This window comes from Miniopterus natalensis, chromosome 8 (genome assembly GCF_054644295.1).
Source record: "Miniopterus natalensis isolate mMinNat1 chromosome 8, mMinNat1.hap1, whole genome shotgun sequence".
NCBI classification, from domain to species: Eukaryota; Metazoa; Chordata; class Mammalia; order Chiroptera; family Miniopteridae; genus Miniopterus; species Miniopterus natalensis.
The window spans coordinates 17,172,219-17,198,077 of NC_142088.1; the positions used below are offsets into that span (position 1 = coordinate 17,172,219).

Below are 25,859 nucleotides of genomic sequence, written 5' to 3' on the forward strand. Positions count from 1 at the left end.
CAGAGAGGTGATCATAGGGCCTGTGGCCTGAAGAGCACCAGAGTTAAGGCATGGGCTGTAGAGTGTGGACTTCTAGACCAGAGGCTTAGCCAGGTTCAACCATATCAACCCCAGACACTGAGAGTGAGGCCCTGGGGCTTGACCTCACTGCTCTATCTCATTGGAAGCCAGCAAGAACCAGACAAGACCCAAAAAACAAGACATTCCTCTCCCAATGCCAAGATAAACTCTAAGTCGCACAGGAACTTACATCACCTCTGGAGAGAATCAAAGGGGCCAGAAAGAGAATCTCAGAATTTCACTGAATAAATTGCAAGTAACCAAACTAAGCTGGAGTGGCAAGAATAACAATTCTCAGCCAACCGAGCAAGTAGGGGCTTGAACTAAGTTAGGTTCAGTAACAGAAAAATAAGCAATCCTTTCTGTACACCTGAGTTATACCTATAAAGTTTTAAATCCAGTATATTATCTTAAGTATATTATCTTATCAATTACATATTTCCATGTAAAGCAGATCCACTGAGACTTCTTGGAAACTTACTGCCTATTTCTTCTAAGACACTTTCAAGTTAACAAAAGCATGCACTCAATGCTATGTATAGAGGTCAGTAACGGCCAAGTGGAACAATCCTAGAAATGTACAGATCCAACCCTCAGCAATAAATATTAATGGGTTTTGGTAGTTACAAGCGTGAGCATCATTTATCTTTCCGGAATGAGTTTGCATTAAGCAGAAGAAAGATGAAGTGATTATGCAAGGTCCCTCCTCCTTCAAAGGTGCCCTTCATCCCTTCCACAGCACAAGTGAAGGGAAACACCTGAAGGGAAAAGGGTATCTATCAGTCACTGCAGGGCTGGTGCTCACCTAAGAAACGTGCGCCTCTGTAGGCAGCTCCTCCACAAGCAACATTTGTCATTGAAACATTCCTCATTTCCCTGCAGGGTATTCTGATGCTTCTTTAAAGAAGCTGTGTGATAGCAGCAGCCAAGTGCCAACTCATCAGAACATGTGGCCTGAACATCCAACATGGCTTTATCAGTCACACTGCACTTGGGCTAATCAAAGGGCAGCCAATAAAGGACAGCTGAGGACACTGGCTTGATTCAACAGGTCACTGTCTGATTAAACCAGGCAGAGGGGGTTGTAGAAGCTGGTTTCCCTGTCCCCCAACGGCTTTCCTTTGAAGAGGAAGAGGAACAGAAGATCATTTTTGATTACTCCGAAATGAACTTGTTCCCATGGAGCTATTCACGATCATTTGATTGATCTCCCTTGCTAGGCCACTGTCAGGTGCCTTCCAGAAGTAAATGGAGAGAGCATCCAAGATGCCCCTAACCCACAAACCTAGGAAATACTCAAAAGTGATTCTTTCCAGAAAATAAATGAATTTGTGTTGTTTTGGAAAGCCAGACATATAGCCTGTAACCACTGTTTTCATGAATCCAGGCATGCGCAGCTTCAGTCGGTGGGTGTATGACTTAAGAATCTCATTATTTGTTCAGGTTGGAGCTGAGAACACAGACTCAGGAGCCCAACTGCCTGGTTCAGAACCTGGTTCCACTACTTACTAAATATGTGCACTTAGGAAAATTGCCTACTTACCTTCCCTGTGCCTTAGTTTCCCCTCTGTATAAACTGAATAATGCCATTGCCTATCTCATAGGGTTGCAGTGAGAATTAAATGAGTGATTTTTAGACAGAGTATTTACAACAGTATCTAGCACATAATAAAGTGCCACAGAAGTGTTAACCACTAATTATCACTGTTGTTATTGCTATTTTTGCAGTCTCAAGACACTCTGATCATGAGAATTTTTCAGTTTTCTAATCCTCTGACCTAAATTGAAGGCTTCAGAAACCAGAAACCCTTTTAATCCGTAGGGTCTTCTCTAAGCCCATAAGACTCCAATCATTTGAGATAGTGCAGGGCCAATGATGGCAGGCCCTGCCAGATGCTGGCTGCCTGTCCCCTGTGGTCATGCCACTCTCCAGGAAAATCCTGTACCTGAAAGTTATGTCCTTCCCTCCGCAGCACTGCTCTTCCAACATTTCTTAATTTCATTGGTCACTTGCTTTCACTCTAGCTTGATAATAAAATGAGTTTTTGCAGGGTCATTTTCTTGAAGACAGGATTAACCTGGAAAATTCAGTCAACCACAGTCAAAGAGTGTGATCTTTAAGGCTGAGTACTGTATTCTATAAAAAAAAAAAAAAAAATCTTCCCATTTGGGTTGTGAGTCAGGCCTGTGGTCAAGTTGGTAGAACTGCTTACCAGGTATAAAGCACCATGTATAGGAACTGTTTTATTAGTACTAAACTCACTGATAAACACATATTTTTATTTAGAATAGCTATCTCCTAAACCAAAGTTTTAAATAAATAACTTCAAGCTAAACTTAATTTAATTTAATAGAACAGTTCAGAATTCTGAGCATCAGAATATATACTAGTGCACTACATAAAACCCTAAAGCATCTGGCTATCTTTTTTTGAGCTAGCAAACTTCAGTTTAAAAAGCCAGACATAACTATTAGCTATTGCTCCTGCATAAGTCACCCTTTCTAGTAACCACCCTATTCCTATCAGGAAACAGTGGGCTATTTCAAAACAAGAGTAATTCAGAATTTTGGGCTGCTAAGTAGAAAGTTCATTTGGTTTTTTATCAGGTTCTCTGTGCATTCTTCAGAATAATTTTTCATCTAACACTTTCCAAGTAACATATTCCCCTTTCAAATGACTCGAAGGTTAAATACTAATTAACCTTTTCTCTTTAAATCTGGCAATGATACAGACCTTGATGCCTTATTTTAAAGTTTGGAGCAGTCTTATAATCCTCCAAAATTAATTACACATTCTCCAAAATGCCTCCCAGTTCTTTGTGATCTAGTCAAGTACAATGAAATGCTTAAACTTTCACCCAAGGGGCCCTAAATGAAAACTGTGATGCAGAAATACAGTGTTAATCAGAGACCTAACAAAATAAGATTACCAGAAAAAATGTGGATTTTCAGAGTTAACAAAACCCTGCACCCTTGGAAGCGAGTATCACATGACCCAATCAGAAATCCTTGCTCTCCTCACTGATTTAGAGACTTTGAGCTGGTAACTAATATGAGTGTACATTTTTCCAGCAATTAAATAGGGGGAATTATATTCAGGGTCTCCATCTCACAAGAACAATGCAGTCTAAAAAGCCATGTGCTACACAAAGGAACAGAAAAATTGGGTTATAACAATCCATTTGTGCCTAAATTTTAACATTCAGGACATAATACAACATGGTTAGAAGTTTCACCTCATATCAAGGCCAAATTAGAATCTTGTTCTCAAAATCTTTTTGGTAGCGGAGTGTAAACAATTTGAGCAAGCCATCTGTTCAAAGAGCATTCTACTATAAACTCTTCCCCATAAACAACCTTTTTTTCTGTAGCTCAAAGTTACCAGAAATTCTCTAATCTTTTTGGTCTTTTCTCATTCATTAGGCCAAGTAAAACAGAGCGTGGAGGCATAACCTCCCCAAATTTGAACAAATACTTAAATGCAAAGCTTTGGATTGGATTGCCTCATTAAAATGTTCCCAGTTGATTACTTTTATCGTTCACTTTTTCAGTAGTCATGAAACGATAAGTACCAAAGTAACAGAAAGCCTAAAATAACTGGTAAATCACTGGGCAATTGAGAGACCGGTACACAATGCTAAATAGAAACCACTGGAGCTGATGGCTGGCACAAGAATTCTGTCCAAAATTGCAAAGCGAACATAGAATTATCAGTTCTTCAGCATTCCAACTTTTTTCCCCTGCCTTTGCTCACTGTGGCTAAAATTAAGTCCCTAGGGCTTTCAGCCCAAGGCCATGGTCTTCCAATAGGCATGCAAATTGCTCCTTCCGGTATCATTTTTCCTATATTAGAAACCAGAAATTTTAAGTCATGTCCTGGAGAGTTTTCAAGCCTGGTAGTTTTATTCAACTGGTGACATGGGAAGAGTTTTTAGGACAATGTTAACAGTTATTTTTCAAAATACACATGTAAGACTTAGATAAGACTAAAGATTTAAAAATCATTCTCTCGCTCATAAATAGTTTCCTGTTAGTAACTAAAACAACTGTACTCCAAGTTTACTGTGCAAGAGATGACTGTTAAAATGCAGATTCTTGGGCCATGATCTACTGAATCTGAATTGTTACACTTGGAACTGGGGAGCTGCATTTTTAACAAGCAACTCAGTTGATTCTGAAGTAACTGATTGCCAGCTGCATATACACCAGAACTAGATTATGAATGGAGGCTGGGATAAAAACAAATAGGGCAGTATTTGTGACAGCACAGGAAGATTCTGGAGCTTGGCTTAACTGCTGACTTTACCATTACCATTCACAACTACTACCTTAGGTTAAGCTATATCATCTTCCTCAGCCTCAGTTTCCTCATCTGAAGAATGAAAATACTAACATACTACCTACCTCGCAGTGCTATTATTATAAAGATGGGTTTACAACACCAAAAGCACTCAATAGAAGATAGCTACCATAAACCACTGCCCTGTGGTTGAACCCCCCTCACAGCAGGCCAGGGCAAAAAATCTTTGCTTTGGGAACTGTCATACGTATCCTTATGTCTCTCATGTGTGTACCAAAGACGACTGTGTCTGAAATGGGTGGCAGTAGTGGTCAAAAATGCAGATTCAGAAGTTAAACCATCTGAATTTAAATGTTAATTCTACCACTTATTTGAGCAAATTAATTAACATTTATATGCCTTGCTTTCCTCCTCTGTAAAATGAGTATGAGGTGAAATGGTTAGCAGAATTTTAGTCAATGCTCAGTTGTTTTGCTATTATAGCAACATATGAAAGAGGATCTGATGGAAAAGAGTGGATAATTTTACTTTACAGTTGAGGACAGAAAAAAAAGTGAATTATTTTATTAAGTATCAAAGACATTTAGAAAAGCAAGTTGTTGGTATTTGCCAGAGACATGATTCCAAATCAGAAGAGATTGAAAACATATATATATATATATATATATATATATATATATATATATATACACACATACACATTTATATATATATATTTAAATATATCTTTATTGATTTCATAGAGGGGAAGGGAGAGGAAGAGAGAGAGAGAAACATCAATGATGAGCGAGTCATTGATCGGCTGCCTCCAGCATGCCACAGACTGGGGATGGAGCCCACAACCCGTGCCTGTGCCCTGACTGGGAATCGAACCCCGATCACCTGGATCCTAAGTCAGTGCTCAACCGCTGAGCCACGCCTGGCCGAGCAAAACATATATTTAAAAATTAGAAGCTTAAATCACTAAAATTCATTATAGGAAACTTGAAATCCATAGAAAGATAAGATTTAACTGATGATGAGATCTAAAATTGCCTTTGAGTGAAAATGTCTAGCATTATATTGTATGTATATCTCAAGCTGAAATAGAATGGAATTGAACTGACATGGAGCAATGAATGGGCAATAAAATGGGGATAGAATAAATGCAGTTAAGATGAAATCAAATAAAATCTATATTTACCCATCCCCATCTATCTCTACAATGCTGTCCATCACTTACTATCTGAGTGTCTAACCTAGTTTCTACTTCCAAGTGAAGAAAGACAGTCTGTCTCTCTTGCTGCTGGCGGAAGTATTGACTGAGTAATGGAGAGAAAGCAAAAATATTATGCATTGCTATTTTTTCCAGATTTTTTCTTTGTTGTCAGAATCAAAGGTAAACCCCAACTAAAACATCTCATCATTTTCTCTCAAGAAGCTAATGTTTAGGGCATAAGCGTCTGTGACGCAATAAACCCAACAACCAAGAGACGATGAATGAAAAAATCCCCCTAGTCATGGAAACTTGACTGAAGGAAATAAACTAGGCAGGTGGACTCTCTGGTTGTCAAAAGAGGTAGCCTCTAAAACAGGTTTATTCTAGCAGAGCCTTCAAAAGTGAAGGTAACATTTTGAACTTTTTACAGGAGAAAGTGGAAATTTCTTAGCACTTTGCTCTTTTCTCTCTAGATTTCACTTGACCATCACAGGGACTTCCTTTGCACCTACTGAGTGCTAAGAAAGACTAGGAGATTGAAACACGATTAAGGCACGGTTGCTATGTTCAAAGGAAATGAAAAGAGTCAGATACACACAAAATTAACAAGGGCGAGTTATTCTGTTCTCATGGCTCTGCCAACCCCTGACGTTTTATTTCTACTACTGTATTCACTAGCCCTTTAAAACTCTTAACTTGGACTCCTCACCAAATATGCATAAAGCTAAATAAATAACAATTCCTTCCCTCTCACTCCCCTCCCCCAAAAGCATTGGACATTTCCAAATTACCAATAGCATCACTATTTCTCAATCCCCCCAGGCTGTTAACATTTTCTTTGATTAATCTCTTTCTCTCCTGTCCCATATTTAGTTAGCCACTATATCCTGCCCAATTTTTCTGAGGATTTTGCCCCATAACAACATTTCCCCCTCAGTCCTACTATGAACTGCACCTTATTTTAGATCCCCTTGGCCTGTCATAGTCAGCAGTAAATAAGATGACAGAGCTCTGCCTCACTCACACCCGTGAACTTGGAACTGAAGGAAGGAGAGTGCAGCAGACACAGCTGAAAGGGCCCCGGACGTTCCCCACAGAGCTCCCAGAGTCAACACCGTTCCCGAGGCACTATTGATCGGCTCACCCTTTTCTTCTCTGAGCTACCTTGGTATATTTCCAATAAATTACTTTTTTTAAACTTATTGTTTCTTGCAACCAAAAGACCCTTAACCAATACAAAGGGAAATAAGACTGAGAGTCAAATAAACAAATAATAAGAGGAGACAGAATGTCTCCCAGATCTATAACATTTTGTTAACACTTAAGTGGCACTTTTGACATAAAGTAATCAGGAATGTTACATGGAAGCCAGTGTTGAAACATTTTTAATGGGGCTAAAGTAGTACTGTGTTCATTAGAGAGATGGCGGTCAGGCAACTAAAAAGGTTTCTGTTTCTCTGCTATGAGCTAAAAATATTTTACATGATCACATGGCAACCTAGAAAAAATATGCCTCAAGATCATCACTTCATTTTTGTTCCATTTATATACCCACTAAACAATCACTGTGTATGACTGCAAGTCCCCACATACCTCAACACAGGCACCAGGGTGACCTGTGTTGAGGGTGTAAACACTAAAGGGACAGCCCCTATTTTACATGAACAATATCTCTACACATTTGGTTACCATGAGTCTGTTACCAAGAGTCGAATTATTTCCTAGAGGACCAATGAAGGCCAGCTCATGTCCCTAAAATGTTAAGGAATACAACCTTAACTGCCATGAATTCATAAGGAAAAGCACAGTCTCTGAGCCCTTACTACCTTCTTGCACTGACTGTCATCCTCTACTCCCACTCCACTGCATCAAATTTCAACACCTGTATAATTGCCCCCACCCCACCCCCCATAATCCCTGCTCATTTATTCATTTTTTTTAGTCTTATCTGTCAAGCATGATATTAAGTAATGAAGATATAATGGGCACAAGCTACGAATAACAATAGTTTATTAATAACTAATAATTTATAAACATTATGACAGCAAATATAAGAAAGAACAAATAGAAGATTCTATTAGAACATATAAGAGGGTAACTTATCCTAGCCAGGGTTATCAGGGAACATTTCCCTGAAGAAATAACATTAAAATTGAGACCTGGAAGATGGCCTGGAGACCTCTCTCCAAACCTTTTTCCTGCCACTACTAGACTAATCAACACTTCTCCTATGTTCAGATTATCTGCCTACTAAGAAGATAATTACATAGGGAGACCTACCTTTAGGAACCACTAGACTAGGTGATCTTAAAAGTCCCTCATAGATCTAACAATGCTGTGATTATTTTTCAGTACATGCATAGTAGTTTTCCATATTTATGGAGCCCTGCCATTAGCTGGATGTCCCTGATATATTTTGATGTAAGAAAGTAAGTTATTCTATTTTTAGGAAAATGGACAATAACAATTTAGTATAGGTGTTTTTGTTTGTATATAGTTTTATGAGCATAAAGAAATATGTGGAGCCCTAGCTGGTTTGACTCAGTGGTTGGAGCGTCGGCCTGCAGGCTGAAGGGTCCGGGTTTGATTCTGGCCAAAGGCACATATCTTGGTTGCAGGCTCGATCCTGGGGCACGTGCAGGAGGCAACCAATCAATGAATCTCTTTCACACTGATGTTTCTCTCTCTCCCCCTTCCACTCTATCTGGAAAGCAATGGGAAAAATATCCTTGGCTAAAGATTAAAAAAAAAAAAAAGAAAGAAAGAAAGAAATGTGTGGAGGGAAACATATTAATTTATTAACAATAGTTTCCTAAGAGGAGGAAAGAAAGTAGGAAGAAATAAACAACTAAAAATGGCTGTCAAATAACTGAAACATATTATGGCTTTTGGTTTTAAGTAAAAATTCAAATATAAATTCCCCATCTATACTCTTTCTGCAAATCTGTAAAAATCAAAAATGGTAGAGATTTTGCTCTTTACCAAATAGAAGTGTCCGAGATAAATCGCAATATTGATTGATTAGGTGACAAGATTATAACAATTTGTATCCTTGGTTTCTGTTTTCATTGTAATACTATGCCTGTAATTAAGTAATGTTTAAGCTTCTGATTTTGCCTCACAAAGCTTCTCCCAGCTTCAAAGGCTCTCTTTAATCCTCTCCCTCAATTTCCCACTCCTTCCCACTCGCAGTCGCCAAGCACTTTTTATCAGTAACCTTCAGCTTTATGGCTTTTGTGATAAATTTTAGGGTGTGTGGGGAAGGGGGAGAGAGAGAAATTTCTTGAATCCTGCCGTCTGGCAGACGCCGGTGCTCAGTAACTTAACGTCCTAACTCAACGTCACCAATAGGGTCCTGAAAGTTGCAGCTTTAAGTGAAACTGTGTACAATAAAACCAATTTTACCAGAGGCTGCTTGTTAAAAAAAAAAAAGTTAAGTCCCTATGGCATATTTCTGGCTATAAAAACATCACCAAACTTCTAAATAAAGACTCAAAACACTTTTAATATTTTCTAATATTAAACATTGAAATAAACGTGAGCTATACATACATTTAGAAAGATTAATAAAAACAAGTCAGATTATTATTTTCCAACGTGCTTACTCCAGTTCAGGGTCACAAGTGGCCAGAGCCTCTCCCAGCAGCTTGGGGCCCAAGGGGAGAACCCACCCTGGACAGGACGCCCTTCTTATCGCAGGGGACACGCACATCCAGCCACACTCACTCATCAGGGGCAACCGAAACAGGCCATCACCTCCCGGCACACCTCTGCAGGGTGGGGGGAAACTGGAGCACCCGGAGACCACCCCGCAGACATGGGCAGAGCCGCCAACACCGACGGTGAAAGATGACAGTAGCTGAGGACCTGCGGTACTTTACACGCATGAGCCCATTAAGCCCTTGCAATGGCGTTAAAGCGAAGGTCCTGCTACCTTTCCCTCCACAGATAAAAGCAATGGGCTAAGTAACTGCCTCAGCTGCCGGCACCCAAGGGGCGGAACTTGGGTTTCCGCACAGAAGGGCCCAATTATAAGCCCGTCCCCTCCTCACTGTTCCCCCTCTGGTGCCCCTCCCTGCGCAGTTCCCTGAGGCCCAGTGAAGCCTCACTCCAGCCTGTCAGCCACATCGGACTCCTCTAATGGTTTAGCATGAGTCACCCTTTCTCTCGCCCATTCTTTCCTTCCCCCTCCTCGCTCTTCCCCACGACCTCCCTCTTCTTCATGGTCTCCTTTCTCCTCTCTCCCTGTCTGTCTGTCTCTCCCTCACTCCCCCCTCCATTTCGCTTTGCTTAGTATGTACGATTCCTTCTGCACCTATACATTAGGCAAACTCCTATTGGCTCCCTAAGACTCAACTCAGTGATCCTCTCCTTCTGCAAACCATCCGTGACAGGACATCTCCAAACACACAAGAGCTTCCTCTGTGCCCTCATTATGTCTACGTTAACACCTCTACTGTGGCACTTATCACTGCCATAATTACTTGATTATATAGCCACCACCTCACAGACCAACCCTCCTCACCGTGAGTATGAGTCACTGTCGGGCAGAAACTGTAATAAGTTCTTTATCATTCCATAGCCTCATACAGGACGTGGGACAGGGCGAAAACTTAATAAACACATGTTAAATGCATAAATGAATGAATTGTTCCCTAGAGTACAGATCAGGGTCATTTAGAAAAGACAGGTGAATGAACAAGACAGAATGGACATAATAGTTTGCCCTGTGTTCTTAGAAGATAGCAAAAGTTCTCAGATAAATTAACTGTCTGAGGGAGCTTTTGCATCAGAATAATTAGCCGGAGAGTACAAAGTTCCAGAGAAATGATACATACTTAAATATACAAAGTTTTACAGGTGCTCCTATAGAAACTAAAGCCTAATTCAGGGGCATCCTGCCACATCAGATTCCCTTGTCCCTGGTGTGGTATAGACGCTGGGAGAGTAGCTATTTCAACAACGACTCATATACACAAGTGATTGATGACAACAGGAGATTTCTTAGTTTTATCCCTACAGAGAGGGAGAAATCCAATAAAATTATGTTTAATTTTCTGCCAACCCAATAGATGAGATTTAGAGTTGAATTTAAGTTAACAAATAGATATTTTTATAAATGTGATGCTTCTTACTTAACCAATTTAGTAGACTTAGGATTACTGGGTTCCAAGTAACATAAAACTCGATAACTTAAGAAACTTTGAAGGAGATCTTGCCCAGAAGGAACAGTCAGAGAATAAGGCCATTGGAACCAACCAGCACTAGCGAAGCTCTAAGGTTCACCCCTTGTTGAAGCTGGAGGTTTACAGGAGTCAGTGGCCTTTGTCAGAGTGCCCGAGTGCCATCTTTGTACTGAATACACTCCAGTAGTTTTCAGTCCTTTTGTTACTCAACCTGACAAAGCATCTGACTGGCCCAGCATGGTCACGTGCCCACAAACTGGCAAAGGAAAACCAGAGGTACTTGAGGAATAGTTTCGCCAAGATGCCAATCAAAGGAAGATAACAAGTTTCCCATAGAAATATTGGGGTTCAGTTACCAGGAATTAAGGAAACAGATAACTGGATTTGGAGACAGCAAAAACTACATATCCACTATTGATTCATATCCCTCCCTTTCACTGTTTCGAATATAAGCTCCTTGGAGACAGAAACTGTTTTATTTTTCCCTAAGGTATCCTCATCACTAGACTACTACCTAGCATTTAGAAAGCAGCATTCAATAAAAATTAGTTAAATTAATTTAATTCCTTGTCTCTAAATAAGTTGCCCTTTGGTGCTACTAGCTAGTTATCTAGACAGTCCAAGAAGAAAAAATACACAGAGTAGGTAAATTTTGAGTCAAAGTAAAAATATAAAAAAGAATCAAAGCCTTAGGCAGACTCTAATGAGAACCCTGAATGAACAGAGAACCAACCATATGAAGGTCCCAAAGGCTTATGAAAGGTAAATATTATAGTACATGTTAGGGGTCAAGGCATAGGGAAGATGGGGGAAGTAATATTCATTGAGTGCCTACTTTCTGATAGCTGTTGTGATAGGCAATTTTGCACATCCTGTCTCACTAAACATGGTGTACCAAAACTTCAGAGAATACACAAAAAGTAATGACTACTGCAGAATTCAATTTCATTTACTTCATAGTTGTGTGTATGGCTTGCTCTTGGCCTGAGGTACCCTCTACTGAGCACACATTTGTTTTGCACAATGGGGCCCTTGGCTCTGATAAAGAGCAAAGGGTCAACATCACTGGTCAAAGGAACAACAATCTTTGCTCAGCTCTGCTCTACTCTCAAGCACATCCATTGCAGGAAATAATGCCAAGCACTTCATACGTGCCTACATGAGCACTCTTTCCTTAAACATGTGCAGACACAAAAGTCAGCTCAGGATTTTAGAAACTGCCTTCTCCTCTCGCTTCTAAGGTGGAGAGAATCCAGCCCACTCTGTCCTAAAATAAAGACCAAAGATTCAAGATAGAAAGAGAGGTATTTCCAGGTGGTTATCTTTACTGACAGATCTAAAGAAGGCCTAAGGAACTCTACAATATTTATTCCATGCTTAATTTACAGATGACAAAGACTCAGATAAGAAAAGTGAGTTGCTTAGTATCTCAGAGCTAACTAGTCATAAGGGGAGGACTTGAACCTGGGCCTCTCATCTCCTAATTCAGTGATCTTCTTTTATCATCAGAATTTGTTCAGATGCTGAGATTCCACAGTAGCTTTAAGTTGTTTACAGTAAGAAATAGTGGATTAACGACCTTAATTTTTCACCTGATTTAATTACTCACTTCTATTCCTCAGAATTGTTTTTCTCAGTCCAAATGATATCCAACGAAACAGAGAACTAGCTTCTCCTAAGAACCGTAGAGACCAAAATCATGGGTTTCCAACATAAAATGTCCACTTTGATCTCTGGAGTGTTTTAGATCAAGTCATCTTCAACCATTCAGATAAGGAAGTCCCTTGGCAACTGAGCCAATAGCACCCTCTGGTTGACAGCAGCAAAGGCAAACAACAAAAATTACAACTGTCCAAAATACCGTTCTGTGATTCCAGAGTAGCTTGCCCCCATTTTGGATTCAAAATGTCTGAAATGAAAATATGATTCTTTTGATCTCCTTCCTTAATTATCATATCAATCAAATTTCCTAGTTATAAACAACAAATCCACTGTCTAGTTTAAGTAGAAAAAAGAATTTCTTAAAATGATAACAGACTTGCCCTGGCCAGTTTGGCTCAGTGGTTAGAGCATCAGCCCATGGACTGAATGGTCCCAGGGTTCAATTCCGGCCAAGGGCACGTACCTCAGTTGCAGGCTGGAGCACGTGCAGGAGGCGGACAATCAATGTTGTCTCTCACATCAATGTTTCTCTCTCACTTCCTTCCCCTCCCTCTAAAATTATTAAGCATATCCTCAGGTGAGGATTTTAAAAAAGTGAAAACATAAAACACAAACTGGAAGAAAATATTTGCAAATAATATTGATAAAGATATTGTATCTAGACATATATTCTATCTAGCTGCAAGCAAGGCTGGAAATTTGAGTTCAATATCCATGCAGGGCAGGAATGTTTATGATGTATTAGTTTCTCCATAGACAGAAAGGTCATTTAGAAGATGACCTTTGGGCAATTACAAATCATGATGAATGTCTACTACAATCATTATTCATAATTAGATCCAAGCCAAATGACTAACATTTACTTAAACATCACTTTATACAAATGGAAATTTTGTAAATTTCAATAATTTAAATTTAGATGTGACAGAATATGAAATATATTAGGAATAACTTAGCTGCATGTATCATTTATATTTTTGAGGGCTTTTCCCATAACTTAACTGTAACTTCAAAAGCAGTGATCACACCTTGGGCAAAATGCAGTCAGATCTCCAGAAATTGAATTAAAGTATTGAATAACAACTCTGCGTGATGAGGCAGAATTCACAATTAATGACACAGAAAATTGGGATAGATATATAAAGCACAAGAAACAACTTGGCACAACTTGATAAATACATTTAATTTTCTACAGGAACTGATCAAGAAACTCAATCAAGAATGTATTCTGGCCCTGCCAGTGTTGCTCAGTGGTTAGAGTGTGGGCCTGTGTTCCAGAGGGTCTTGGATTTGATTCCTGGTCAAGGACACGCATATCTGGGTTGCAAGGTCTGATCCCAGCCCTTGGTCACGCACATGTGGGAGGCAACCAATCAATGTGTCTCTGTAACATTGATGTTTCTCTCTCTCTCTCTCTCTCGCTCTCTCTCTTCTCTCTCTTCCCTCCTCCCCCCTCCTGTCCACTTTCTCTAAAAATCAATGGAAAAAATATCCTCACTCCTTAGGTGAAAATTTAAAAAAAAAAAAAAAAAAGTATTCTGATTTTGAAGACCACTTCAGGGAGAAAATCTTGACTGTGGTATATTCTCTCATAATAGTGAGAAAGAAAAGAAACTGAAGAACTGAAGACCTTTCCAAGGTTTTAGTTTGGAACACAATAGGAGCAAATTTGGAGGGAAAGCTAATGAGTTAAATTTGGCAAAAGTTAGAGTTGAAGGATCCATGGGTCATCCACCTGGAAAAGTTCAGCAATCAGAAATTTTGGTCTGGAATTTCGAAACCGTGGAATAACTTCTTTCAGTTCTCAACATTTTTCTTATTTGGATCTTATAATAAGATTAATTAAGTTCAGAAAAAAATAGTTGAAGTTTAAACAAGACACAAACATGGTTCTCTTTCCTATCCATTAAGTCCAAAAGCTGGCTTGGTAGGAGGCTCCACAGAATCAGGGACCCAATTCCTTTTATGTGGCTTCCTTACCCGAAGTCATCTCATGGTGCAAGAGGGTTGCTGGAGCTTAAACCTTCATATCCCTATTCCAATCAGCAGAAGAGAGAAAGCAGGAAAAAAAGCATGGCCTGTCCCTTTAGAGATACTTCCTACAAACTACACATACCACTTCCTCCTTCATCCCAATGGCCAGAACTTAGTCAACCACCACACCTATCTACAAGAGCGGCTAAGAAATAGTGTCTTATTCTAACTACACATGTACCCAGCTAAAAATCATGGTTTCTTTTACTAAGGAAAAGGAAGAAAACAGATAATGGGTAATAATCAGCATTTAGCATAAAAATCTAGGACAAATGTCTGTAGTAGTACTATTTCTCCCACTAAAGAAAGTAAGTAGCACTAACAGCACCATCACAGGAATCACTGTTAACCCAGTCTAATTTGTAAAACAGAAAATCATTCACAGTCTTTAATTAACAATTATGAGTGACCAGTTACTTGAAAAGCCACAACAGATCACAACATATCAAAGTGTCAGGACGTCGTGAGTACACAGAGCCACATAGATGGCAATTAACCTATCATAGCACAACCATCTGAGGTTACCAATCACTAATCACTTTTTATTTGGGCAAACGAACAAGTTCCAGTAACATGGATAGCCTATGTAATGTCACAGGTCTGAGATATAATCATAATATGAAATTATAAAAGATGGTTTCCAGTCATCAAAATACAAAACTCTCAGTTTGAATAACCTCTTGGTTGACCAGTTCAAAATATGGGATAGCCAAAATGAGTTTCAACAAATAAAATGATTAAGACATTTTTTTCTAACTAAGAACTATATGCTGTTTTGTATAACATATTTCTCTAGAAAAAAACTCAAAAGGTATATGCTCCTATTAGACAGGTACCAAAAAAAAAAAGGAAATAAAATTGGAAGAATCATCAATGAGAAAGAAAAAGACTAAACTGTGTAAATGGAATAACTGCTATCATTTTTCTTTGCCATTACCTTGACAATAAAAGGTTTGTATGGAAGCTCCTGATTTATGGTCCTTTCAGGCAGACACTACTGAACAAAGCCACATTGATTTCCCAGGATCCATGGTGGGGAAGTTCAAGGCCACTAACAATTGCAGTTCACACTTCTATTGGTTGAATATCTATGAATTGAATCTGCCCCAGACCAAATTTATGAATGGGGCTGCTCTACCTGTCTTATCACTGACAAATAGAAACCTTTACCTTACCATAAGTCATACACATGAGCACACCCTGGACTTCTGACCCATTTCTGTGCTGGCTCTCTAGTTCAGAGACCTTAAGGCTCTCTTTGAAGATTATGCACCAATAAAGTGTATTTATCTTTGATACCGCCAAACCTTTAACTGCTGAAAACAGTATTATTACAGTAAGAAGACTAAGTTAAAGGAATTAGGTAGGAAATGCATGTGTTCCTGGTTTTTCCTTAGGTTAGCGTCATTAACAAAGCAGGACTAAAGATTCCTTTATGAAATATTTCCTCTTCTACAAAACATTATATAGAGAGAAATAAAGTAGAGACATAGAAAGGGTAAGTCAAAATCTGGTATCAATGGACATATATTAGCCTATGCATAAAGGCAAAGAAGAGAGAGATTAAAAGAACAGAAGAAAGAAAACTAATATTTTAATAAATCGCTGATAAAGAGGAAGGAAAGCCTACCACCAAAAAAATATATATAGTAAACAAGGGAATTGGAAAAATATTAGAGAAATCAGGAAAAATTGAAATCTTAACTGTACAGCTGAAGCGTTTCATTGAAAGGCTCTCTGGAGGAGGTGGCATGAGCTGAGTTTTGAGGGACAGGTAGAAATCATTAGAGAGAACAGCATGTGTGAAAATAGAAAGATGTGACATAGCAACCCATCTGAGGAAATGCACACGATGGGTGACATGGAGGTATAAAGGTAGAGAGGGAGACTGGATTCAAATCCTCGAGGGCTTCATGTATACTAAGGCAGACTTTATACTGAAAGCTCTATGGAACTCCCAAAGGGTTTTAAGCAAAAAAAAAAGTAACATGATCAGATATGCATTTCAGAAAAATCACTGAAGAGAACACACAGGAATATGGTCAAAATGCGGACAGAAAGACAATTATAGAGATGAGAAGTGATAAGATCTTGAATGTAAAGATACTGAGAAGAAAAAAGATAGGTCCAAGAGGTATTAAGAGACAGGAACAAAGGGCCTTATAGACTGATTGTCTGGGAGGTGGAAAGAGAGTCGTGTAAAATGATACCATCCGAATTTCAGGTTTGGTTGTAACTAGGCAGCTGGTTTTGTCCTGAAACATGGCTCAAGGAAGAATTAGAGATCTAGGGAAAAGATGGTAAGTTCAGTGTTGATAACTTTCAATTTGAGCTGCTTAATAAGATCATCAGGAGATGTCAGGAGGCAATTGATTGTAAATCTGAAATAGCATAATCCATGGTGCAATGACTCACAGAAAATAAAACCTAGAGAAATTCTTTAACTCGAGAATTATACTGATGGAAATAAATGTGTTGAGAATGTTCAAACTACAGGGCAGAAATAAGCATTAGTCAGTTTTGAGTGTTCTACAGTCCTTCCTCACTATGGAATGTGTTGCCCTCAACACGTGTGGCTTAGGGTAATAACCTCTAAAAGCCTTTCGTGTGATGTTCTCCACGGGCACCGCATTACCCTTATCCTATTAAGCTTGACTCGCACTGTGATGTGAGCTTATTTCTAAGCCTTGAGCTTTGCTTACGGAGTCGTGCAGTCTTTGAACACTGAGCCTCTCCTGTCGGCCCTCATGGACGTCTGCAAAGGGATGCCGACTCTCGGGTTCTTCTATTGAGGTTATTCTCATTCTTCAATAGCAAGGTTTGTGGTCTTTTGCTCTTTTTAGTGGCTATAGTTTCCTCCTATGTGAACTGAAAAGATTTCAAAACTATTATATGCCCCTGGAAACAGCTCATTCTGAATACTACCATCTGCTCTCTTCATGCCCCACATGACATGAGTTATACTAACGCACTCCTCCAGGCTGAGCGAATGTCTCTCCTCTGCTGACCTAAAGAAGTTAAGTGTAAGGCTAGTGGGGAGGAGCTCCCAAAGGCCGGCTGATCAAGCTTTATGTAGATGAGTCCCTATCTTCTGCCCCCACTCAGGTAATTCAGAAGTGAGTCAGCAAAAAACAAACCAGGATCATCCTCCCAATTGCTCATTTCCTAAACTTATTGTGCCAATCACAATTAAGAAGGAAGTTTCCCTACTCTTGATTGCCTCACCAATAGGAAACAGGTATATCAGAATGCACTCAGTCCTCCACAATGAGGGCAAAGTGAGTGTGGAGCATCTGTCCAATCATTTGTCAAAGGAAAGATAGCTACATTACCGAGGAAGACACCCTTTCCTAAAGAGTGTGAAATCGGAGAGTCCATCCTTTAGAACCTGGATGTAGGGTTGAGAGAGCATGGTCTCGGGTGTCAGATTGCCTGGGCCCAGAGCTTTGCTCAGCTATTTATCTGCTGTGTGGCATTAAGAAATTTACTTAACCCTGCCTTTACTCAACTTCCTCATCTGTAAAATGGGGATAACAATAGAACCTAGGTCGTGATGTTGCTGTGAGGAGGAAATGATACGGTATAGGTCAAGTGTTTAAAGTGTAGCTGCCATACAGTAAGCAATTCTTAACATTAGCTATTAATTTAAAGAAAGACTTGCTTCTTCTTGCATTGTTTGTTTTTTTGTTGTTTTGTGTGTGTGTGTGTGTGTGTGTGTGTGTGTGTGTGTGTTTAATGAAGATTGGTTCTAATGCTGCCAGATGGAAATCAGAGTAAACAACAAGGGATCTTCGTGGATGGACACACACCAGGCTTTGCTCCACTGTTCCATGCAGTGACCCATCAATATGTGTCACTCAGGGAAGAAGAAAGCACAGTAGTATATCCTGGCATCAAGAGCATGGCATCTTCCTGAATGACAAGCAGCTGGGACAGAACAAAGCCAGGGAAGAAATGCAATTTCCTTGGGGGGAAAAAAAAATCACAACACATCTTCCATTTTGACAGTGGCGGGGGGGGGGGGGGGGGGGGGAGGCAGCTATTTAGAATAAAGCAGCCACAGTATCTCGAGATCTTCCTATGAAAAGCAGCAGAGAAGCACACCCGACCATTGTGCAAAGCCCTGACTTATATGTACACCCAGAGCTTTGGCCATCGCCGGAATTGTCCTGTAAATAGGAGAGGATTTTGACAGATAGGGCATAAAATTCTTTTTTTCTTACTGGATTTGGCTGGTGCTGCCACAGCTGTTGCAGAAGAAGTCCCTTGAATAAGAATTCACCATTGTAACCTCAATATGTTCACCCTTCTGAGAATGCTGCATCTGAGTAATTTTTAGATTTCTAAAATTTTTATCAACCACTAAGGTAGCAAAGTAAAATTAAATCTATTATTCGTTATTATGACCATATAATAAATTGTGATTAGAGGCAGAAACCAAGAAAAGGGAAGAAAGGAAAAGAGAGGCCACCAACAGAGGAAGAGAGAGAGGAAAATACAGAGAAGAGGGAAGGAACACACACCTGCTGGAAATAATAAGAAAAAGGCGAGCTAATATTTATGCAAGGGTTCACTTTCTCTCTCTCCCTGCAGACGATAGCACGTTTATTTAATGAGTCTCTCTCTATCAGCTTGTCAAGCAAAACAGCTGCACCTTCTGCGCCTCTAGCTCAGGGAAAAGAACTTAAGCATCATGTCCCCACAAAGCTTCCTAAGCTAGATGTCTCAAGGATATTGCTCAGGGAAAGCAAAAGTCCCAAATAACCAGACTCTCCCTCATCCCAAGAATAGCCTCCGCCATCTAGCGGCAGCATGTAACATAGCCTCCAAGAGGTTATCAACAGAATTCCAAGAGCTTCTGATGTTACATTCTGTAGAGTCAGAAAGACCTAAATTATCCTCCCAGTCATGGAATGTCAATGCTGGGAGAGACCTCAGTGAGACAATGGTCTCGACTCTGGCTGCACAAGAGAATCATATGGGGAAAATGTGATATTTTTTAAAATGTATCAGTCAGTACTTGTAAAAAGGAGAGGATTGGGTCTCATGCCCAAATACTTATTGCCATAAAAAATAGTTTTTAATAATCAAACATTTTGTTCGAATATAATGAACAAGAATTTCTAGGACTAGGGCCCGGGGAATTGGTATTTTTTAAGAGCTCTTCAGGTCACTTAAACTGAATCCAGCCTTGAGACCCACTGAGCTAACCCAGCCCTTCTTGTTTTAAAGTGTGAAGAGGAGGAATGAGTTCCCTTCGTCATTCAGTTGCTGGAGAAGCAGAGATGGAAACTGAAGTTCTCACTCAAATTGTGAGGTCTTGTTGGACCAAGGTGAGAGTCACAAGAGTGCAACGGGTCAGGGCAAAAGAGAGGCAAGATGCACCATCCAGACTGGAACTATGACTTCCTTTTAGAGTGGATTTGCTCTACTCTTTAATTTTTTCAATCCCCTGTCCTGACATATGTTCAAAATATATTCAAACTAAACTGACAAATGCCAACATAAATGGGCATGTACTCATTTGAAAAGATGTTTTTTACAATAAAAAATGTAAATTTCCCAACATAAATAGAAAGTTGGGTTTTAAAAAGCATACTTATTAAACCTCTTTTTAATGACACCTATGTGTACAAAGTTTGCTCACGTTAGGAAGTATGAAGATAAATTCTTCTTTATAACTTGCCTTACTTCAAAAAATATTTGGAACAAAAAAAAGATATAAAATAATAATTTAAATTTTATTTTCAAACAAATCAGAGTAGAAGGTAATAAAAACCAAATCAGGTCTTCATGTTTCATATCAGACAGAATCAGGAAGAGTTCCTTAATTAGACCTTACACAAATACTCCTGAGCTTATTAAAGCTAATAAAAAATAAAGGAGATATGATCCATTACAACAGTCCCATTCCCTACTTTATAAATAAATAGATAGATAAATATTGTTCAGAATAAGAGTAGGGTTTTTTTCTGACAGAAAATAAATTAAGTCAATGCGTATTAGATGATAATTAATGCTCTGAAGAAAATGGAGCAGAGATGAAGGATAAGGGTTAATTATGAAATGGTATAACCAGGAAAGATGTTGCTGAGAGGGTGAGGCACCGAGCCATGCAGCTATCTGTACAAGGAGATTATTTCCTACTCACATGAAGTCCAGTACAGGTCGATGTGATGACTCTGATCCATGTAGTAATTCAGGGCACCAGGCCTTTTCCATCTTGTGACTTCGCTCTTCCCCAAGTCTCCTGGGTTCCTCTCTCTGTTCACCTGGATAATGTGAAAAGGGGAAGAGTGAGAAGAGGCACACACTGCACCTGAGGAGCCAAGCATCATCCCCCTTCATTCCAATGCGAACCAGTCACACAGCTCCATGGAGACGCCACAGGCCTTGGAAATATAGGCAAGTGACATGCCAAAGAAGGGAAGAATGTGCCTATAGATGAGCACCAGCAATTCCTGCCCACAACCAGTTAGGGAGCGACTGCAGCTATCCTGGGGGAAGAAGATGCTGATTGGGGCCAGGGTGATGAAAAAATTCTGGATATATCCTGAGTTTGCGTTGACAGAGTTTGCTGAGAAATTGGATACTGAGTGTGAGAGAATGAGGGGGCTCACGCTTAAAGCCAAAACAGATGAACTGCTAATGTTCAGACATTGCTGCACGTGGGGCATCTTGAGAGCTCAGTTTCCCTGAGTTAATTCCTACGTGGCTCTTATTTGTGGCCAAAGGAAGAGGGAGGTTTTATTCAAGAACACTCAGGTAGCAAAGCAGAAAATGTTGGTAACAAGATGGTGGCTCTTCTTAGGCCACAAAGTTCTTCTGAGAGATGGATGGAGGGCTTGTTTCCACAAAGGGCTCTAGAAAGAGAGACATATACAGTTGCATGTTTTTTTTAGTTCCTCAACTAGCAAAATGTGGAGTGAGAAATTTGAGCATTTTTTGTGCAAATCACAGAGCCTAAGGGGTCAGCAAATGCTATTGACATTTCTGATGCGTTGGCAGTGGCCTGCTGGGTTCAACTTTTTGGCAAATAACCTATATAAGACACACTCCAAGAAATACTTGGTATGGAAGACAGAGAATTTCAGTGAAAACAAGGATTTGCATTTTTAAGAAATAAATAAAAACAGTGTTTTGTGTTCTCTACCAATTTACCTTTATTGGGAGGGAGGGAGGGAGGGAGGGAGGGAGGGGGGACATATTCCCTCATACACACACACAAACGCACACACATGCACACACACACACTACATGCACACACACTCATATACCTCAAGTAGTGAATTCTATGTTCAGTGACAAAGAAAAGAGGTGTGGCAATTTTGGGGGGGTGGGGGGAGATTGCCTGATAAATACTTTTCTTCATATATTTTGCTTCAGAAAGTCTGAGCCCATTTTGGGGACAGGGATAAGAGAAAGCACTCCTGAAGAAATTAAATATGCAAGCCAAATGTGCAAAGGATTTTTTGAGTTAAATGAGATTTTCCTCAACTAGAAGGGGCAGGCAGGAAGAAAGTACAGTGCTGCTAGAGATGTTGTATTTCCCACGAGGAGAGGGACAGGTGACAGAGGTGTACAATCCTGTCTTTCTTTAAAATTTTGATAAGACTGCTCATCATAAAATTTTGTATTAATTTAGATTTTTTTGAATTTTGCATTAGGATATGATTTATGTGATACTGAGTCTTATGGCCTCCCCTTAGTCCTAGTCTTAATGCCACATCAGAGAGATGCCAGTGCTCCAAGCGTGTGGCACATGCATGCTAATGGGACGATGGGCACCCAATGGTGACCTCAATGGATAGATGATGTACAAATAAAGAGGTTCCTCTGATTCACCCAAATTTTACACCACGTAAGAACTTTGAAGTATGGGATTAAGTAAACCATAAGAAAAAATGAAGTTAATAGCAAAATTGAGTTTGGGAATAAGAAATAACTTGAGTTCTAAATCTTGCCCATTTGAGGTCATGGACCATTCACAGTTACTTTCCCAATAATTCTCAACACTGGCTGCATATTAGAATCACCTAGGGTACTTTTAATACATACCAAAGACAAACCCCCACCTGTGGAAATTCTGATATAAATTATGCTTATAATATAAACGGTTTTAAAAGCTCCTCAAGTGATTCTGCTGTGAAGCCAGGGTTGAAAGCCGTTGCCTTATACCATCAAGCATACACGTTGTGTACACTCTGACAGCTGAGCCTAGACGAGGTCCAGCAAAAGGACAGCCTCCCCTGCTTATCTTCCTATCTTCCCTTCTCATGTGGCTTCAGAACAAATCTCAGTGCTTATTGCAGTGAAGCATGAAACAAAAGCAAGCTTGCCACGAAAAGTGAGAAAGCTCAGGAACATAATTAAAACAGCAAATTTGAAAGCATTCCTTCACCTAAAGCTCAGAGAGTGTCAGTCCTTTAAAAAGTACTTTTGGATTTATGTGATCATTTCTTCCCAAACCCCAATGCCATTTTATAGTTAGAGAAGTTAAAAAATAAGAAAACACATTTAGAATAAAATAGCACAAAAATGATTGCAGTTCTTTTTTATGGAATTACTTTATTGTCATAGCTTCATTGCTTTCTCTATGCTCCATGACAGAAGCGTACACTGCACCACCTCTACCTTGTAAGTAAAACTTTCTCTACTCTGTGTTAGTAAGGACCTGGTTTAGGTGAGGTTTAACCCTGCTTTTCAAGGTGCTTATAATCTAATAGACTGTCGGTAGCTCAGCATTCAGCATTCCGACACCATGATGGATGCCCCTGAAACAGCCTGTGAACCAGGTTACAATTTCAGACAGCTTTATTAACCCATCTGTTCACTCATATGAATGAAATCATTCCTCTACAAACTACAAATGACTATCCCCTCAAATGACAGCGCTGCAAATGAGATGTTCAACTCGAAGGAGTATTTTCCTGCCCCCAGGGAAATGTTCCTGCCAGGATAAGTAGAACCAAGAGCAAACTGAAAAAGAAGGACTTCTCCTGTTTGCTACGTAAACCTATAACTGGCTTATGACTGGCAAGAGAAACAGTCAACTAAAAGGTGACTGAAAGGTATCAGTAACAACCAAAAACACCCTTTACCCATCTACCCAAGTGTCAAAGAACCCAGAAACCCATCACTGGTACTGGATTCCTTTGGATTAAATAGTGCCATCTCCATGTAGACTCTATGTAAATATACATACATAATGTATCCATGTAAAGGCTAAATCATTATCACTGACAAGTACATCAAATTGAATTGTTCATATCACTCAGAAGCACTGAGCCCCTGACTTGGAGAAAAATTATGCATGGGACAGAAAAAAAATGTATTACTTTATAATTTGATCTAGAATTTGCCCAGCCTGTATTTGTACTGCAATCTTCTGCTGACTCCACTCAATTTTCCAATGAAGCCACCAGTTTGCCCCTATTTGAAAACCTATTTGGGCACCATCTCAGTAAGGCAAGTGATGAAAGATGACTTGGAAACCCAACAGAGAAGGGGTTCATCTTGAACCCACAGAGAGGGATCTGGAAATAGAATTCAAAGGATCTATAAAGTTGAATTGAAAAAACAATTACATCATTTATTTTCACTACCATCTAACTGAAATTCAGCCTTTCGTTCAAATATAAATGCAGGCCCCAAACCACAGCTGCATCAGCAGTACCTGTAACTTTTTCACGGATAGAGTTTGCTGATATTTTGATTTCTCACTGCAGTTTCTGTAGACATATTAAAATACTGTGTATATCATTACTTCGGATTTACAGTGATTATCAGGCCAGCCATTATATTTTGTTATTTCATGTGTAAATAAGAAGCACACACATTCCTATATCACGATTTTTAAATTATTTTGATAACTTGCAGTCAATGCAATGTGTTTTCTTCAGATTCTTTGTATTTTATGCTGTACATTTAAAAACATTATTCTGAGGCTGGATAACAAGCCTCGACAGATGGCCAAAGCCATCACAATACAAAAAAGTTTAAGAAGCCCTGAGACAGAGAAACTTCTCCTCTCATTGCAGTTATTGGTGATTAGATTTTTGTGTGCTTTTACCACAAAGCCCAAGTACGTAATCTTAAAATTCAGATCAGCGAGGCAGGCAAGAAACAAAATACCCTCTGCTGGGTTCTTTGCTGCCAGTGGCTCCCGGGCTTCGTGGTGGGGTGATGGAGGCAGATTTCCTCGATGCTTCATTCCAAATAACACACTGAAAGTTGTTTTCCGCAGATGGTCAAACTTCAAGAATATGAAATGCTTCCACTTGCTACCCACTCACGCTAGCGCTCCTGTTTCTGACTTCTAGAGTGACTTCTTAGAGGACTGTAGCAATTAACCCTTTCGGAACTTCTACTTTTCTCTATGTAAAAAGCATAAAGCTGTGAGTCAATAAATCATGTAACTATGTCTGAAGGTTCTCTAGTCATCAAATGCTGCTTTTATATGATCATAAAATGGTATAGCAGAGAAAAAGAATTCTGTAAGGACAATGAAGCCTCACTCTCGTGGACTGGTATACTGGGTTGCCCTCAACCTAAATTTGTAGGAGTCAACTTTGTTGGCTTTGGCCCTGCTGCCAGGTTCTTGATTCCCACCCAGCAACTCCCCATACCATAGTGTTGGTTGTTCCCATGGCTGAGTTGCACTCTCACCTGATTTGTTACCACCACCCTTAAATCTCCACTGAAGCCCTTGCCAAGTAAAGGAGGAAAAATGGAGAGAGTGGAATGATATGACTCCTCCTCGGGTCAGTAAGCTTGAGGGAAGGCTGGTCTTCCAAACTGCACAGGGCCCCCAGCAGAAGATTCCTTAGGGGAGACGCACGTGCAACTCCCCAGTGCTGACAGGTCTGCTGGAGGTGATCTTGCATCTCTTTCTAAGGAGGAATTGGAGGAAACTTGATTCCTTAATTTTGGTGGTGAGAGAATAACTGCCCATTGTCACAGGACACTCAGAATACCAGGGAAAACTGAACAAATTCACAGATACCAAATGCACACTCATATAACCAACGCAGTTCAAATACACCCAGTGTTTAAATCATTCCTGCAGGAACTCAACACAAGCAGTAATTACATCATCCAAAGAAACAAAGCATCTCTTATAACCAATTAAACTCATTCGTGCCAATTATTTAAACAATTCCTGCCAAAACAGAAATCAAACCTTCACGTCAAAAGAATGTGTCTATAAACCAACAAATCGCCTCCAGAAATTAGCTCCCTGGAAACATTATAAAGTGTCCCAGTTCAGAGCATCACAGCCCTCAGAGGGATTTTCCAGCTTCGCCCCTGCCACATTCTTCATCTTACAGATGCAGAATCCAGAGACCACAGAGTATTAAGGGACTTCTCTGAGACACGAGACTTTTTTCCTTCCTCCCTTCCTTCTCTTTCCTTCCTT

General features: G+C 39.7%; 1 protein-coding gene across 1 annotated transcript in view; it reads right to left on the reverse strand.

The window, feature by feature from the left end:
* The window catches only part of CPS1 (carbamoyl-phosphate synthase 1), a 145,589-nt gene extending 124,892 nt beyond the window's left edge, over window positions 1-20,697 (reverse strand). The window contains exon 1 of the mRNA XM_016196893.2: window positions 20,592-20,697. The gene's annotated coding sequence lies outside the window, so the exon portion shown is untranslated. The remainder of the gene's footprint in view (window positions 1-20,591) is intronic.
* Window positions 20,698-25,859: the final 5,162 nt, after the last annotated feature.